At 38.5% G+C, this 17,640-nt stretch overlaps 1 pseudogene; it reads right to left on the reverse strand.

Annotated features, from left to right (window-relative positions):
• LOC102998512 (endothelial differentiation-related factor 1-like) overlaps window positions 1-17,585 on the reverse strand; it is a 415,405-nt pseudogene extending 397,820 nt beyond the window's left edge.
• Between the last annotated feature and the right edge of the window lie 55 nt (window positions 17,586-17,640).

The following is a 17,640-nucleotide window of genomic DNA, read 5'->3' on the forward strand; positions in this document are numbered from 1 at the left end:
AGGCAGCCAAAAGACAACAAATGATCACTGAGGCCTATTTGGTAATCTAATTCACTTCTCAGCTCTAATTATCATGATGTTCAGGAATATATGAATCCACCAGTTTAGGTTGACCACGTAGCATTAGAAAAATATGGTAAAAACTTCCACCTTTCTTCCAATTTCCACATTTTATGCCAATGAATCCATGACACACTTATTCATATATATATATATATATTTATATGAACATATATGTAGATACTGGTATCTATGTAAGTATGTATATAAAACTTCTCATCTTGCAATAATTTGATTTGTTGTGCTATTAAACATTTATATTAGCTTTCTAGATCTATAAGCAGCATGCACAACATAAGCATTCTCTTTAGGTCACCAATTCTTGAAGAAAAAGGGAGCCATTTCTTTTTTAGTTGTTAGTGTCACTTCTTTCCAAACTATTGGCATAGGAGGATGAATTAATGAGTCAATATGGTGTTTGGTTTTTTTTTTAATTTATTTGTTTATTTTTGGCTGCGTTGGGTCTTCGTTGCTGCGTACAGGCTTTCTCCAGTTGCGGCAAGCAGGAGCTACTCTTCATTGCGGTGCAAGGGCTTCTCACTGCGGTGGCTTCTCTTGTTGTGGAGCACAGGTTCTAGGCACGTAGGCTTCAGTAGTTGTAGCGCACAGGCTTAGTTGCTCCGCGGCATGTGGGATCTACCAGGACCAGGGCTCGAACCTGTGTCCCCTGCACTGGCAGGCAGATTCTTAACCACTGTGCCACCAGGGAAGTCCCAATTTGGTGTTAATATTGATAAAATTATACTTTGGGGTATTTTTCTTTGAAAAGGAAGTATTTTTATTTTCAAACACAAATCACACTATCACAGAAATTTAAAGCTGGAAAGGCCTGGATTATTTTAGAAACTGAGAACCAACAAAGTTCAAGTGACCTAAAAACTAGGTAACATTTTAAAATCAAATCTTGAAGAAATGAAAGCCTATGTCCCAGAGAAATTATAGTATGATGAGGTAATATTAGTAGAGCTTCTATATTTTAGCCAGGGACACTACATGAACTTGCAATCCACAGTAAATTTAACCATGTGAGTGGCAAGGGACTACTAAGGCTGAGCCTAGATGTATATTCCCCTTAAATCATCCTGTTTTAAGGAAGAAAAGCTTTAACCAGGTAGACACAGTATTTAGTTCTCTCAGATCACATTTATAGGGTAAATGGAGTTTTTTTTTATTGCAGCTGTGTATTTGCTGATAAGACAAAGCGAAGAATGCAAGTACTTAATCATCACATCTCGAAAATGATACAGAAAATCATCTATTTTTAGCTTTCTACTGTGCCTTTTTACCTTTCCTCTCAATAATGTACCTACACATTAGTTTTTAAATTGCTTACCTACACAAAGCAAATTAGCTTCTCATAGGTTTATAGGCTGGCTTCACATTTATTCCTCTACAGAAATGAGCACATCTCTAAAATTATCCAGTGACAAATCTAAAGCTAGATGATTAGAAAAGCAACTGGGGAGCAGGAAATCATTTTTTTAGCCTGCTTAACAAAAAACAAACTGAGATATACCAAAATGAAAACTCATTCCTATTTAAGATTACTTTCCCTTTGTCCTCTTCCTCTACCCTGGTTGTTGTTGAGCTGGGGAACTTAAATATGCCACTATGACATCTGGGTAGAAGGGTTATCCACTTTGTATTTTAATTGGTCTCATTTTTTGGAAACTGGTATCCTTGGAGATCATGTTTCACCACTGTGTTGTTGCTAATCCATTGGGATGTGGCAGCATCCTCTTCTTATCTTCTCCCATCTCCCTGGGATTCTTCTCACCCAGGCTGAAAGACTGGTAAACCTCCTGCAAGTCTGCTGAGTCTTTCTTTCTCACCTATATTCTGGGCCCTTTCTTTCTTGTGGACACAGAGAAATTCCCTGTTTTTTCATATACCTCTTGGACCACAAAGGTTCTATGGTTGTCAGCAGGCACTTGCTGTGCCATACCATCTCTTCACAATTCTCTGTTCCATTGCTCTCCAGTTGTCATAGTGTGGTGAACCTCAGCAAACCTACCAAAGTCCCAGAAAGAAAGGGTGATTCATAGAGAGTAAACCCATCGGAGGAAGACAGGGAGAAAGATTTACCACCATTCTCTCCTCTCCCTATACTTGCCCCAGAATTCATTCCAAGGGAATTCATTTCATTTACATAGAAAATGACAAAGCTCCCTTTTCTTGCCTCTATCTCCATTACCATTATAAATCTTTATATATATTTATAATAACTGCTTTAAGCATCCTTGTCTGTTAATTCCATCATCTCTGTCATTTCTTAGTCTGTTTCTATTGATGGATTTTTTTCACCTGGCTATGGGTCACATTTTCATGATTCTCCACATGTCTAGTAATTTTTTTTTTAATTCAGTCAGATGAAAACAATGTTCTTTTTTTTTTTAATTAATTAATTTTTTAATTTATTTATGGCTGTGTTGGGTCTTCGTTTCTGTGCGAGGGCTTTCCCCAGTTGTGGCAAGCGGGGGCCACTCCTCATTGCGGTGCGCGGGCCTCTCACCATCGCGGCCTCTCTTGTTGTGGAGCACAGGCTCCAGACGCGCAGGCTCAGTAATTGTGGCTCACGGGCCCAGTTTCTCCGCGGCATGTGGGATTCTCCCAGACCAGGGCTCGAACCCGTGTCCCCTGCATTAGCAGGCAGATTCTCAACCACTGTGCCACCAGGGAAGCCCTCTAGTAATTTTTGATGAATGTTGAATATGAAGAATTTTATTGTTGAGTGATTTTTGTGTTTCATTAAAGGGAACTGAGTTTTGTTCTGGTAGGCAATTAATTTACAGGCATACCTGTTTTACTACATTTCACTTTATTGTGCTTCACAGATACTGTGGTTTGTTACAACTCTGAATTGTCAGATGATGGTAAGCATTTTTTCGGCAATAAAGCATTTTTAAATTAAGGTATGTACGTGGTTTTTTTAAGATTTTTTTTAGATTGCACACTTAATAGACTGCAGTATAGTATAAACATAACTTTTACATGCACTGGGAAGCCCCAAAATGTATGTGACTCAATTTATTGTGATATTCACTTTAGTGCAGTGGTCTAGAATGGAATCCACAATATCTCCGAGGTATACCTGTACCTGAAGAGTAACATGATCATTTTGCAGCTTCTATTTCAACTTTATTAAGGTGGGTCTAGAACAGATTTTACTCTAGGGATGGTTTTAGCCCTTCTTCTTAGGAGTAAAACTAATGGTATAGCCCTTTGGGGATCTCTATTGAATTCCCTGAGTGTGAACAGGCCTTTCCATCCTAATTGGTCAGAATTCAAACATCTCCCAACCCTGTGAAACTCTGATGGATTTTCAGCTTACAGCTTCCCTATAGTTGTTACTTCCCTGGTAGTCATTTGTCTGGTCTTGCAGAGTCTCACCCCATGTATGTGTGGCTTAATATTCAAATACTCAAAGGGACATCCATGCAAATTTCTGGAGTTCTTTCCCTGCTTAGCTCCCTTCTTTTTGGCCCTCTGCCCCATAAATTAACTTTCTTAAGCCTCTCTAACTCTGATATTTGCCCCTTCAGTTTAGCAAGGCCGCCATGTTTTGTCTGGGTTCCACCTCTATGCACCACTGTCTAGGAAGTGAGTCCAGCCAGAAAACTGGGCAATTGTAGGGCTTATCTAGCTTGATTTCCTTCTCTCAGACACTGTAGTCTTGCACTGCCTTCTGTACAATGTCTGAAAACAGTTGTTTCATATATGTTTTCCAGTTTTCTTTTTTTTAGTTCTTTATTGCGTTAAGGGTTAGTCTGGTACCAATTAGTCATAGCTGTAATACAAGTCAAAGCTTTTGATTTTCTCCATTTATATTATTATTGACAATCCCTAATATAATGGATATCCTTCTATGTAGGTGCCAACTGAGAAGAGGATCACCATTTAATCATTTATACCAGGAAAAAAATCAATTAATAATTCATAAATCATACTATCAAAACATCTCAAATTTCTACAGGTATGTAAACTAGATTGTATAGTCAAATTTTATTACTACTGTAATGACTATAATTCAGATACTTCATGTAGAGAGATCAGCTAGAAGATTTATTCATAAAACAGGACAAAAGAGAAGTTACTGGAAGAGAAGAAGAAGATGGGAACTAAATATGACTTCCTGGAGAACAAAAGAAAAGCAATTTCCTAGAGAACAAAGGAGGGATTAAGTTCTCTTCTTTTCTAATAAAATTGAAAAGTTTCAGAATTTAATAATACAGGAGTCTGCAGTCAATGACAGGATAGGGAACTGGTGTTTGCTCACTTCATGGCCTTGGGAGAATAAAACATAATCCATTGGAAGAGGGCAAATAGAGGCCCAAGTGACGAAGACCTAAGAGAATTTTCATGGTTCCCTCAAAGACGGAAGATGTGATAAGTTCAGGCTAGCCTTAGAGAAGTGTGTCACATGCCCAAGGTGAGTATGGGTCTTGCATGGAAGTGAAATGAACACTTATGACAGAGTTTCAGGAAAACTGGGAGGGTATACGACTTAAATGGGCAAGCATGCCAAAAAGTCTCACACATGAGCTCAATGTTTGAAAAAAGACAAATAGGTAAACAGGCTGTAAATAATGAGATTGCCCAGAAAATTTCAGCATTGACATGCTATTAATCCATTTAGTAGCTATATTTCTTGTATAAAATGTATTTTTTTAAATAATTTTATTTATTTATCTTTGGCTGTGTTGGGTCTTTGTTGCTGCGCACGGGCTTACTCTAGCTGCGGCGAGCAGGGGGCTACTCTTCGTTGTGCTGCGCGGGCTTCTCATTGTGGTGGCTTCTCTTGTTGCAGAGCACAAGCTCTAGGCATGCAGGCTTCAGTAGTTGTGGCACGCAGGCTCAGCAGTTGTGGCTCACGAGCTCTAGAGCAAAGGCTCAGTATTTGAGGCACACGGGCTTAGTTGCTCTGCGGCATGTGGGATCTTCCCGGACCTGGGCTCGAACCTGTGTCCCCTGCATTGGCTGGCGGATTCTTAACAACTGCGCCACCAGGGAAGCCCTAAAGGTGTGACTGTGTTTCTGTTTTGTAATTTAGTGCATGTGTAGCCATTTTTAGATTCCACCTATAAGTGATATCTTATGATAAGTCTCTTTTTCTGTCTGACTTATGTCACTTAGAATGATAGTACCTAAGTCCACCCAAGTTGCTGCAACTAGCCTGATTTCATTGATTTCATGGCTGAGTAATATTCCATTGTACATAAGTACCACATCTTCTTTATCCACTTTTTCCTTCCAAGGACATCTAGGTTGTATCCAAGTCAAGGCTCTTGTAAACAGAGCAGCACTAAACGTTGGGGTGCCTGTGTCCTGTCGATTTTTGGTTTTCCCAATATATACACCCATGAGTGGAAGTGCCATATGCTCTGTAGCTCTGTTTTTTAGATTTTTGGGGAAACACAATACACTTCTCCAGAACGGCCGTTGGCAATTTACATTCCCACCAACAGCGTAACAGGGCTCCCTTTCCTCCATGCCCTGTCCTCCATTTCTGGTTTTTACTCTTTGTGAGAATGGCCATTCTGACTGGTGGGAAGTGATACCTTTTGTAGTGTTGATTTGCGTTGCCTGCCTGTGTGTCATTGGCGAAGTTCAGCCGCTTTTCATGTGCTTTAATGGCGAGTCCAATCTACCTCTTGAAATCCCTTTCCTGCAATTCTGCCTTGCTTACAAGTCCTTTTCGATGACATACCTCAAGACGTTTTTTGTCAACAGGTATCATTTACAACGGTGCAGGTTTGTGAATTGCAGTGCCCCGAGCTCCATTTTTCAACTTGTTTTTTGGGAACTGGCCACAAAACAGCATGTTTGCTGCAAGCCCTATTCTGGTTACGGGGGCAAGCTGAGCCCTTGGTCAATTCCTCTTCCTGATTGGAAATTAGAGTGGCATGTGCCTGTCCAAACACCTAGGGCTTGTCTCTCATTGGTTGCCCCCTTCCACTTCATCCTCCGGACAAATTCCAAACTGTACGAAAAAGGATGTTGAAGGTGCTGACTTCCCCAAGTGGGGAGATTGTGAGGGAAGAGGCTGGAGGGGGGAACCCGACCACCAGGAGATGAGGAGATGAGGTGCCTTTTCCAAACTCTTGCTGATCAGACGGTGTACCATCCTCTAGGTGTCCCATGTTGAGCATTCTTTCATGTGTTTGTTGGTTATTTGTATGTCTTCTTTGGAGAAATGTCTATTTAGATCTTCTGCCCGTTTTTGGATAGGGTTGCTTGTTTTTTTGATATTGAGCTGCATGAGCTGCTTGGATATTTTGCAGATTAATCCTTTGTCAGTTGCTTCATTTGCAAATATCTTCTCACATTCTGATGGTTGTCTTTTCATCTTGTTTATGGTTTCCTTTGCTGTGCAAAAGCGTTTAAGTTTCATTAGGTCCCACTTGTTTATCTTTGTTTTTATTTCCATTTCTCTAGGAGGTGGGTCAAAAAGGATCTTGCTGTGATTTATATCATAGAGTGTTATATGTTTTCCTCTAAGAGTTTTAAAATGTCTGGCCTTACATTTAGGTCTTTAATCCATTTTCAGGTTATTTTGGGGTATGGTGTTAGGGGTTTCATTCTTTTACATGTAGCTGTACAGTTTTCCCAGCACCACTTATTGAAGAGGCTGTCTTTTCTCCACTGTATATTCTTGCTTCCTTTATCAAAAATAAGGTGACCATATGTGCATGGGTTTATCTCTGGGCTTTCTATCCTGTTCCATTGATCTATATTTCTGTTTTTATGCCAGTACCATAGTGTCTTGATTAGCGTACCTTTGTAGTATAGTCTAAATTCAAGGAGTCTGATTCCTCCAGCTCCGTTTTTCTTTCTCAAGATTGCTTTGGCTATTTGGGGTCTTTTGTGTTTCCATACAAATTGTGCAATTTTTTGTTCTAGTTCTGAGAAAAATGCCATTGGTAGTTTGATAGGGACTGCACTGAATCGTAGATTGCTTTGGGTAGTATAGGCATTTTCACAATCTTGATTCTTCCAATCCAAGAACATGGTATATCTCTCCATCTGTTTGTATCATCTTTAATTTCTTTCATCAGTGTCTTAGAGTTTTCTGCATGCAGGTCTTTTGTCTCCTTAGGTAGGTTTATTCCTAGATATTTTATTCTTCTTGTTGCAATGGTAAATGGGAGTGTTTCCTTGATTTCTCTTTCAGGTTTTTCATCATTAGTGTATAGGAATGCTAGAGTTTTCTGTGCATTAATTTTGTATCCTGCTACTTTACCAAATTCATTGATTAGCTCTAGTAGCTTTCTGGTAGCATCTTTAGGATTCTCTATGTATAGTATCATGTCATCTGCAAACAGTGACAGCTTTACTTCTTCTTCTCCAATTTGTATTCCTTTTATTTCTTTTTCTTTTCTGATTGCTGTGGCTAAAACTTCCAAAACTATGTTGAATCAGTGGTGAGAGTGGGCAACCTTGTCTTGTTCCTGATCTTAGAGGAAATGGTTTGTTTTTCACCATTGAGAATGATGTTGGCTTTGGGTTTGTCATATATGGCCTTTATTATGTTGAGGTAAGTTCCCTCTATGCCTACTTTCTGGATGGTTTTTATCATCAATGGGTGTTGAATTTTGTCGAAAGCTTTTTCTGCATCTATTGAGATGATCATATGGTTTTTCCCCTTAAGTTTGTTAATATGCTGTAGCACATTGATTTGCATATATTGAAGAATCCTTGCATTCCTGGGATAAACCCCACTTGATCATGGTGTATGATCCTTTTAATGTGTTGTTGGATTCTGCTTGCTAGTATTTTGTTGTGGATTTTTGCATCTATGTTCATCAGAGATACTGGCCTGTAGTTTTCTTTCTTTGTGACATCTTTGTCTGGTTTTGGTATCAGGGTGATGGTGGCCTCATAGAATGAGTTTGGGAGTGTTCCTCCCTCTGCTATATTTTGGGAGAGTTTGAGAAGGATAGGTGTTAGCTCTTCTCTAAATGTTTGATAGAATTCGCCTGTGAAGCCATCTGGTCCTGGGCTTTTGTTTGTTGGAAGAGTTTTAATCACAGTTTCAATTTCAGTGTTTGTGACTGGTCTGTTTATATTTTCTAGTTCTTCCTGGTTCAGTTTGGGAAGGTTGTGCTTTTCTAAGAATTCGTCCACTTCTTCCAGGTTGTCCATTTTATTGGCATATAGTTGCTTGTAGTAATCCCTCATGATTCTTTGTATTTCTGCAGGGTCAGTTATTACTTCTCCGTTTTCATTCCTAATTCTGTTGATTTGAGTCTTCTCCCTTTTTTGCTCGATGAGTCTGGGTAGTAGTTTATCAATTTTGTTTATCTTCTCAAAGAACCAGCTTTTAGTTTTATTGATCTTTGCTATTGTTTCCTTCAATTCTTTTTCATTTATTTCTGATCTGATCCTTATGATTTCTTTCTTTCTGCTAACTTTGGGTTTTTTTGTTCTTCTTTCTCTAATTGCTTTAGGTTAGGTTGTTTGAGTCTTGTTTTTTGAGGTAGGACAGTATTGCTCTAAATTTCCCTCTTAGAACTGCATTTGCTGCATCCCATAGGTTTTGGGTCATCGTGTTTTCATTGCATTTGTTTCTACTTATTTTTTGATTTTCTCTTGGATTTCTTCAGTGACCTCCTGGTTATTTAGTAGCGTATTCTTTAGCCTCTATGTGTTTGTATTTTTTACAGTTTTTTCCTGTAATTGATATCTAGTCTCATAGCGTTGTGGTCGGAAAAGATACTTGATACGATTTCAATTTTCTTAAATTTACCAAGGCTTGATTTGTGACCCAAGATGTGATCTATCCTGGAGAATGTGCCATGAGCACTTGAGAAGAAAGTGTATTCTGTTGTTTTTGGATGGAATGTCCCATAAATATCCATTAAGCCCATCTTGTTTAATGTACCATTTAAAGCTTGTGTTTCCTTATTTCTTTTCATTTTAGATGATCTGTCCATTGGTGAAAGTGGGGTGTTACAGTCCCCTACTATTATTGTGTTACCATCAATTTCCCCTTTTATGGTTGTTAGCATTTGCCTTATGTATTGAGGTGTTCCTATGTTGGGTGCATATTTATAGTTGTTATATCTTCTTCTTGGAATGATCCCTTGATCATTATGTAGTGTCCTTCTTTTTCTCTTGTAATAGTCTTTATTTTAAAGTCTATTTCGTCTGATATGAGAATTGCTACTCCACTTTCTTTTGATTTCCATTTGCATGGAATATCTTTTCCCATCCCCTCACTTTCAGTCTGTATGTGTCCCTAGGTCTGAAGTGGTCTCTTGTAGACAGCATATATACGGGTCTTCTTTTTGTATCCATTCAGCCATTCTGTGTTTTGGTTGGAGCATTTAATCCATTTACATTTAAAGTAATTATTGTTATGTATGTTCCTATTACCATTTTCTTAATTGTTTTGGGTTTGTTATTGTAGGTCTTTTCCTTCTCTTGTGTTTCCCACTTACAGAAGTTCCTTTAGCATTTGTTGTAAAGCTGGTTTGGTGGTACTGATTTCTCTTAACCTTTGCTTATTTGTAAAGGTTTTAATTTCTCTGTCGAATCTGAATGAGATCCTTACTGGGTAGAGTAATCTTGGTTGTCGGTTTTTCCCTTTCATCACTTTAAATATGTCCTGCCACTCCCTTCTGGCTTGCAGAGTTTCTGCTGAAAGATCAGCTGTTAACCTTATGGGGATTCCCTTGTATATTATTTGTTTGTTTTCCCTTGCTGCTTTTAACATTTTTTCTTTGTATTTAATTTTTGATAGCTTGATTAATATGCATCTTGGCGTGTTTCTTTTGGATTTATCCTGTATGGGACTCTCTGCACTTCCTGGACTTGACTATTTCCTTTCCCATGTTAGGAAAGTTTTCAACTGTAATCTCTTCAATTATTTTCTCAGACCCTCTCTTTTTCTCTTTTTCTTCTAGGACCTCTATAATGTGAATGTTGGTGTGTTTAATGTTGTCCCAGAGGTCTCTGAGACTGTCCTCAATTCTTTTCATTCTTTTTTCTTTATTTGATGCCAAGTTTCTAACCATTCCCTATCCCTTCAGCTGTTCTTCACATAACATGGTCTCTAGCTGCTTTGCCATCATGGGGTTGTACTGCTCCAATTAAGCATCATTGTCTTAAAATGTGGCACTGAAGTACAACACATTTGTGATAGTTATTTTATGTGTCAATTTGGCTGGGCCATGGTGCCTGGATATGTAGCCAAACATTCTGGATATTTCTGTGAGGGTGCTTTGGGATGAAATTAACATTTAAGTTGGTGGATTTTTGAGTAAAGCAGAATGCCCTCCATAATGTGGATGGGCCTCATCCAATCAGTTGAAGGCCAGACTAGCAAAACAGACTGACCTCCCTCAAGCAATAGAGAATTCTGCCAGCAGAGAATTCTGCCTCCAGACTTGAACTGCAGCATCAGCTCTCCTGCCAGCCCACCCTGCATATTTTGGACTTGTCAGACTCCATAATCACATGAGCCAGTTCCTTAAAATAAATCACTTTCTATATATATACACACATCCTGCTGTTTCTGTTTCTCTGGAGAACCCTGACTAATATAACATGCATGCAGATATTTGTCCTATATGCACAGAATACTGCAGAGAGATTATTCCTAGTCACACCTCAGAGAGGGCAGTCCTTAATCACAGATACAATGAAATCAACAAAGATTTATACAAGATAAAAGACAATAACCAAATGTAAACCAGGGAGAAGAAAAATATAAAGGGAGGAAGAAAGAAAATTACATTTGCTTTTTTAGCTATCACACCACTTAACTCATAATTGAGCAAAAGGAGGAAAGAACTCCTTTGAAGTTTTTTTAAAAAATCAACCCATCTGCTTCTGGAGTATCCAGTTACCATGCTCCCTTCACCCATCCAGAAAACACTTTTATTCCACGTTGAACCAATAATATGAATCACTTTTTTGGAATACCACCTTTTGTCTGTTGCTATAATTTCCAGATGACATGTTTTGCTTGCCATAACTACCTCCCAAGGCAAAAGGTGGTCCCATGGCCCAGAATTGGAAATTATTTCCAGGTCCCCTTCAGAACCTGGTTAATTAAGCCTTGCTCAGCCATATATGTGACATATATAACATACTATGTCCCATCCCTTACTCTGAGTGAGTGTGATATCTGCATGTAAATATTTGTATATTGTCATTCATTCACTCAAATATATGTGCCAGGCACTGAGCTAGCTATTGAGTACACAGTCATGAACAAAATTGATATGGCCCTGTCCTCATGGACTTATATTTTAGTGGGGAAGACAAATAATCGGTAAGAAAATAAATTATGATAACTGTTATGATGGAAATAAATGGAGTACTGTGAGACAGAAGAGGTCTCCTTCAAACTAAGACCTGAATATTTAAAAAAATAAAATAGAGAAAAGTAAGGGAAGAGCATTTCAGAAAACAGCAAGTACAAAAGCTCTGAACTGGGAAAAACTTGGAGTGTTTAGAAAATATCAGGAAATCCATGTGGTTGAATCCCAATGATGATGGAAAGGATTGAAAATGAGGTAGGATACGTAGGCAGAGACCAGATCATAAAGGGTTTCATAGTGAAATTTATTAGGGCAAAGAATGGAACCCTCCTGAACTTGGAAACCAGATTACTTTCTCAAAAAGTGAAACCAGGAAGAATCAAAGCACAATGAACAAGAATCACCATCTGTGGAAGCGGTTACAAGCAGAAAAGAAAGTGTGTGTATGGCTGGAGAATTTGAAAAATATACAATTCCAGAGTGACTACAGTATAGACATAGAGAACAATGATTAGAATATGATTATAACTTAAGCTGAAACATAATCAATGATATTGAACCCTGCCTGAAGGAGTAATCTGCTAACAAGTCTGAGATATTCCTTAAAGGTACCTCTCCAGCCATGGCAGGGCAGGGAGAAATGGGGGCGGTGTTAACAGACTGCTCAATATCTTCCTGTCAATGTTCCAACAAAGATAGTTCTGTTGTTACCTGTTTTGTACATTAGTCTTCCATTTCAAAAAAGGTAAAAAAAAAATCTTTGAAAACTGCTTCAAAAACAGAAACTATAATTATATATATATAATGGCATATATGGAGAATATAACTAATATATATTATATGTATGGAGACTGTAACTATAAATATGTATATATATATGAGGCAGGAAGAGAGAGAGAGAGGGAGAGAAAGACAAGGAGAGAAGGAAAGAGAAAGAGGGTGTGGGAGAGAGAAAGAGGGAGAGACAGAGGGGGTTCCTAGGTGAGTAGAGTATTGGACAGCCTTAGCAGAAATACTCATATAGAGGAAATAAATGCATAAGACTAAATAGTTTGATGGAATTAGTCATTAACATCACCCAACAGCCTGCTTTTGCTCTGATTCCAGGCTCACAAACAAACTTCTACTGACAAGAGCTGGTTTCTCATGGGAGAATATATTGATACTCCATGAGTTTCTGGGGCACATGACATTTATATTTCACCATTAAACATCATCAATGAGGTTTCTAAATCAGTGTCTAATTAATTTCTGCACTTGAAAAACAGGATTCCCCCAGTGCAATGACTACCTCATGGAACTGTCACACTCAGGCTTCCAGAGAGTGACCTACCAATGTCTGTGACTTCTGTGGCTGGTCTCTTTTTCTATCCACAACCAATTGGAACTAGAGAATCTCATCCATATAAAGGGACTATCCACAGTAGGAACCCACACTTACCAGCAATGCAATACGATAGGAAAAGAACTTCCTACCTTCTTCATAGAAAAAGAAGCATAGTGGCTTAAAGACATACATGCAGTTTTAGCACTTGGACTGTTTTTATCATAGACAGAGAATGTTAAAGGTTAGATCTGAAAGTTCATTGTGTCCAACCCCTGAGTTTTAAAGGTGACAAGAGAGGCTTGGGAGATTAGATGGTCTGCTCCCAAAATACAACCAGGACTCCTGTGCTAAACTGTTCCCACTATGATAACTCCCTACCTCGTGGTAATAGTTGCTCACACTCTTAATCTTCTTGCAGCCATTAAAACTTCATATTCTCATTCTATGCAATGATGCGTAAACTTTAAAAAGAAATTGTTTTTCAAGAAATCAAAGATAGCCTTCTATAAAACTTTTTCCTTTCCATTAAGAGCAATAGGTATTTAGTTAACTCCAGCCTATACGGCAGCCAAAATGATCCTTTTATAATGAAAGTCATACCTTTCTGCTTAAAACCCTGAAGCAACTCCTATTCCACAAAGAGTAAAAGCTAGTTCTTCCAATAGCCTACAAATCTTGCACCTCCATTCTCACCCTGTTCCTGCCACACTGTCTTCCTTGCTGTTCCCAATATACCAAGTACTCACCTGCCTTAGGACCTCTGTGCTGGCTGTTCCCTCTGCCTGGAACTTTTTTCTCCCAAATAAGCTGAATGACTAATTCCTTCAACTCCTTCAAGTCTTTGCTCAAATGTCATCTTCTCAATGAGACCTGCCCTGACCATTCTATTTAAAAGTACTACACCCAACCCTCTTCACTTCCAATGCCCCTAACCCTGACTTTCTCCTTTTTCTATAGGATTTAACACCATCTAACATACTACATCATTTACTTACTATGTTTATTGCTCATTGTCTGTCTCTTTCCACCAGAATGTAAGCTCCATGAAGGCAGGAATCTTGGTGTATTTTTCCACTATTATATCCCTAACATTTGAAAGAGTGCCTAACCCTCAACAAATATTTGCTGGATGAATTAATTCATTCAATTAATTGCATTTGGAAATTTGACCACTTTATGTCTACCAATAATAAAATGTCATATCTAAAGTGAGTAGGATCAAAGTTGAATCCTTACCCAGATAGGCTGGCTCTTCCAATGGATTCCATTAAGGAGGGAAATATACTAACGCAATAATACATTTCTAGTCTCTGAAAATCTTCTTTGGTGTTGCCATCAATAAAATGAAAAGGAGTTACTGTTTAATAATTAAAAGATGATCACAACAAGGATTTACTGTATAGCACATGGAACTATATTCAATATCTTGTAAAAACCTGTAATGGAAAAGAATCTGAAGCTGTACACCTGAAACTAACACAATATTGTAAATCAACTATAGTTTAATAAATAAAATAAATTTTTTTAAAAAGATGATCAGGGAATTCCCTGGAGGTCCAGTGGTTAGGACTCTGCACTCTCCCTGCCAAGGGCGCGAGTTCAGTCCCTGGTCGGGGACCTAAAATCCCCCAAGCTGTGCAGTGGGGCCCAAAAGAAAAAAATTAATAAAAAGATGATCAACTACTCTTTTTCAAAGAAACACCCAAATGCATTAAAAATGAGTATCAAACCAACCCAGAATGTACTGACAAGGAATACTATTTATTTAGCATCAATTAAGCTGTCAATTTTTCTTGGTTATAACCTTGACATGTTCTCTTGAACAGCATTCTGAGAAACTGCCACAAAATGAGAATCTAAGAAGTGTGTGTGTGTGTGCACGTATCTTTATAAGCAATCATGACAAAGTACCTGAGAGTAAGCATACTGACCTATCTATTCCATGCAAGTATTCTATACATCTTTCAACTGGTTTGTTTTTTCAACAATCATGATGGATTTGTTCTTAAATATCCTCATTCTATTTCCAAGTCCTTTTTGTAAACAAAATGGATAAATAGCTGGCTGAGAATAGCAATGCAGGTGGCCACTGTGTATGGTCAAGCATTGCACATCTCTGCAAGTGCCATGTGTATTGTACATGGATTATGATGTAAATGCACCAGTACCACCACCACCACCCTTCCCAGGAGTTGTGCAGTATTCACCCATGGATCTGTTCAATCTAACCAGCTCAGACTGGAACTAAAACCAATGATCTTTCCTCTTGGAAAAAGTAATTCAAAATAACTGAGCTAATCAATCCTAGACAATGATATATGAACTGATTTATATTAATATAATATCTTCAAAACATTTACCAGTAACTAAAAAATGGAGAAGGTGTTAGAGACACAACTATCTTAAAATGACTTTATATGATAGGTCACAGTTTCCCATCCCTGAATCTTTGTTTAATTGGCAGTTGGTTTTCTGGTAAAGGGTAGAAAATCTGATACTCATAATGATCTTACAGCACACTCAAGTGGATAAATACTAAACTAGCAGTGTTTTTCTTAAAGAGATGTCTTGCTCCGTGATAGAAAAAAATGAAAAGAGAAGGTGGTGGAAACAAAGATTACTGAATGAATGAAGATGTACCAACCCTTATCACAAGGGCTTGTAGTTTAAATTATTTCTTTAATAACGAGGATGGATTTTTGGCTGGTCTAGCCTTACTTTCTATTTAGTATTCTTCACTCTTTCTTGAGTCAATTTAGGGGGACTTTGAATAGAACTTTGGGTTTTTTTGGGGAGGGGGTGTTTAGTTTGTTTTTTTTTTTTTTTTGGCTGTGCCGCAAGGCATGTAGGATCTTAGTTCCCCGACCGGGGATCAAACCCGCGTCCTCTGCAGTGGAAGCTCGGAGTCTTACCACTGGACCGCCAGGGAAGTCCCTCGAATAGAACTTTGAATAGAACAAAGCTACCTTATATGGTAACAAAGCTGTAATCTAAACCTCTTGTACCTCGTACTTATGAATGAAACCAAGTGGCCTCGTTATAGGAAAAATACCTGAAATGACACACTTAAACAACCAAAATGTCCATAACTAAAATATCCCTACCTAACTCAATTTCAATCTTGCAATCTCCAGAAAGCATTTTGCTTTTTCACATCTCTACTCCTTGAATCCTATTGCTCCCTCATCCTGAAGTGCACATACTTGCCTCCTCCTCTCCTCTTACCTTCATCAGTTCCCACTACCTCATCTCCCAGAAAAAAAAAAAAGGGAACTAAGCAGACACGTAGCAGGTATCCACAACAATAATACTTACCACTGTGCCACATTTGTTTCTTCTTATGTCTACTCCTCCATTGAACTGTGTGCCAGGCAAGAACCAGGTTTTTTTTGTTTTGTTTTGTTCTGTTTATCTTTATATCTCCAGGGCCTAAAAAGCATTTGTTAAAAGATGTACATATATGTTTATTTAGAAATGGAATTTGACATCACAGTAAAAATAGGTCCAGGGTGAAGACACCAAAAATGTGATTGTCTTGAATGCCCTGCCCTCTCTTACCTCCCATATATTCACTTAATCACTCGTACTGCTTCATGTGGAAAAATTACTTGGAAAATATTTTTTAAATACTTTTAACAGTCAAACCAGTAACCAAAAAACTTAAATCAAGAAGTGAAAATAAAAGTGTCTTCTTTCTGTGTCCACCTTGAGAAGTTCCATCTGTGGGACTGGTTTCTCCAAGATAAGAAGCAAAACTAGTTCCTCACTTTCTCTCCTCACTCCCTCCAGTCCTACCTCAAAGATCTCGTACCCTGTCCCCTTCAAAGTCAAAGGTACCCATCCCAGCAGAAAATGAATTCAAATACACCTGTAATTGTAAACCAAAATAGTGTGAAGGCATTCGCTATACTCTGGCTGGGTGGTGAGACAATGAAGGGCAAACTAATCTCCCCAAATATGCAAAGCTGCAGAAGGTGGCAGAATAACTGCTGCTATTTATTTTTGTTCAAGAGGACTAGGCTAAACTACACAACTTAAGTAATACAGACTTTAATATATTGTAATAAAACAAAACCACATTATTTCAATATTAGAGTAAGTTAGACCTTCTATATGATAAAAATACTTCCTCCAGCAACTCTGCCAGTGAAGATCTATTCCGTCGAAGGTTGAAATTCAAACTAGCCTTTTGCCAGCTGGTGATATTGAGCAATGTATTGAGAGTCTCTGGGCCTGTTTCCTCAATCTCCAAAATAAGAGTACGATGAGGTACAGCGGTTAGGTTCCCAAGTCAGTAAGTACGGTGGCGGGGGTGGGGGGGGGGAAGCCTGTCACAATTACCTTTGAAAAATCACTTAAATTACCCCAAGTATAGCATATTGACTTTAGTCTGACTTTACTGACTATACAGTAAACCTTATGGGCACTAAATTTTGAGAAACCACTTAAACTGAAGAAATAAAAAAGAATGTATATATGCGTACATGTAGGCATTAAGGCCATTCTGGTTTTAACTCTAAAATCACTAATAGTGAACAGGGTATGGCTAGAGAACACAGCTCCAGAGTTTAGTAAATGTTAGTGTCCTGCCTTTCTTCTGCCCTTTAGCCTTCCAGGAAATCTCCCAGAGCAGTCGTTTTAATGTCGTTATGCCTGAGGCGCAGGTAGTGACTTATGCAGCGAATACTTCGAGGGAAGAAACTTTGTAACCCTTTTGGAGTTCTCCTCCTTACACTCGCACTTAGAAGTGCCTCGCTAAATAAGAGGATGAATTATTACCTACCACAGATTAGAGCTCGGGCCATATCAATGTACTAATACCTCGGAAATTTTTACAAAGCAAACTTGCTACACACATCACTACCTCAAAGCCGCAGTCGTCCCTTAGCTCCAGAAAAGCTTGGCCCAATCCTTTCGGCTTCCGTAACCTCGCTCAATTTCGCGAGACTAAGGCTGAGCTCCGCGAGACTAAGGCTGAGCTCCGCG

The sequence above is a fragment of the Balaenoptera acutorostrata genome, chromosome 4 (genome assembly GCF_949987535.1).
Source record: "Balaenoptera acutorostrata chromosome 4, mBalAcu1.1, whole genome shotgun sequence".
Taxonomy (NCBI): domain Eukaryota; kingdom Metazoa; phylum Chordata; class Mammalia; order Artiodactyla; family Balaenopteridae; genus Balaenoptera; species Balaenoptera acutorostrata.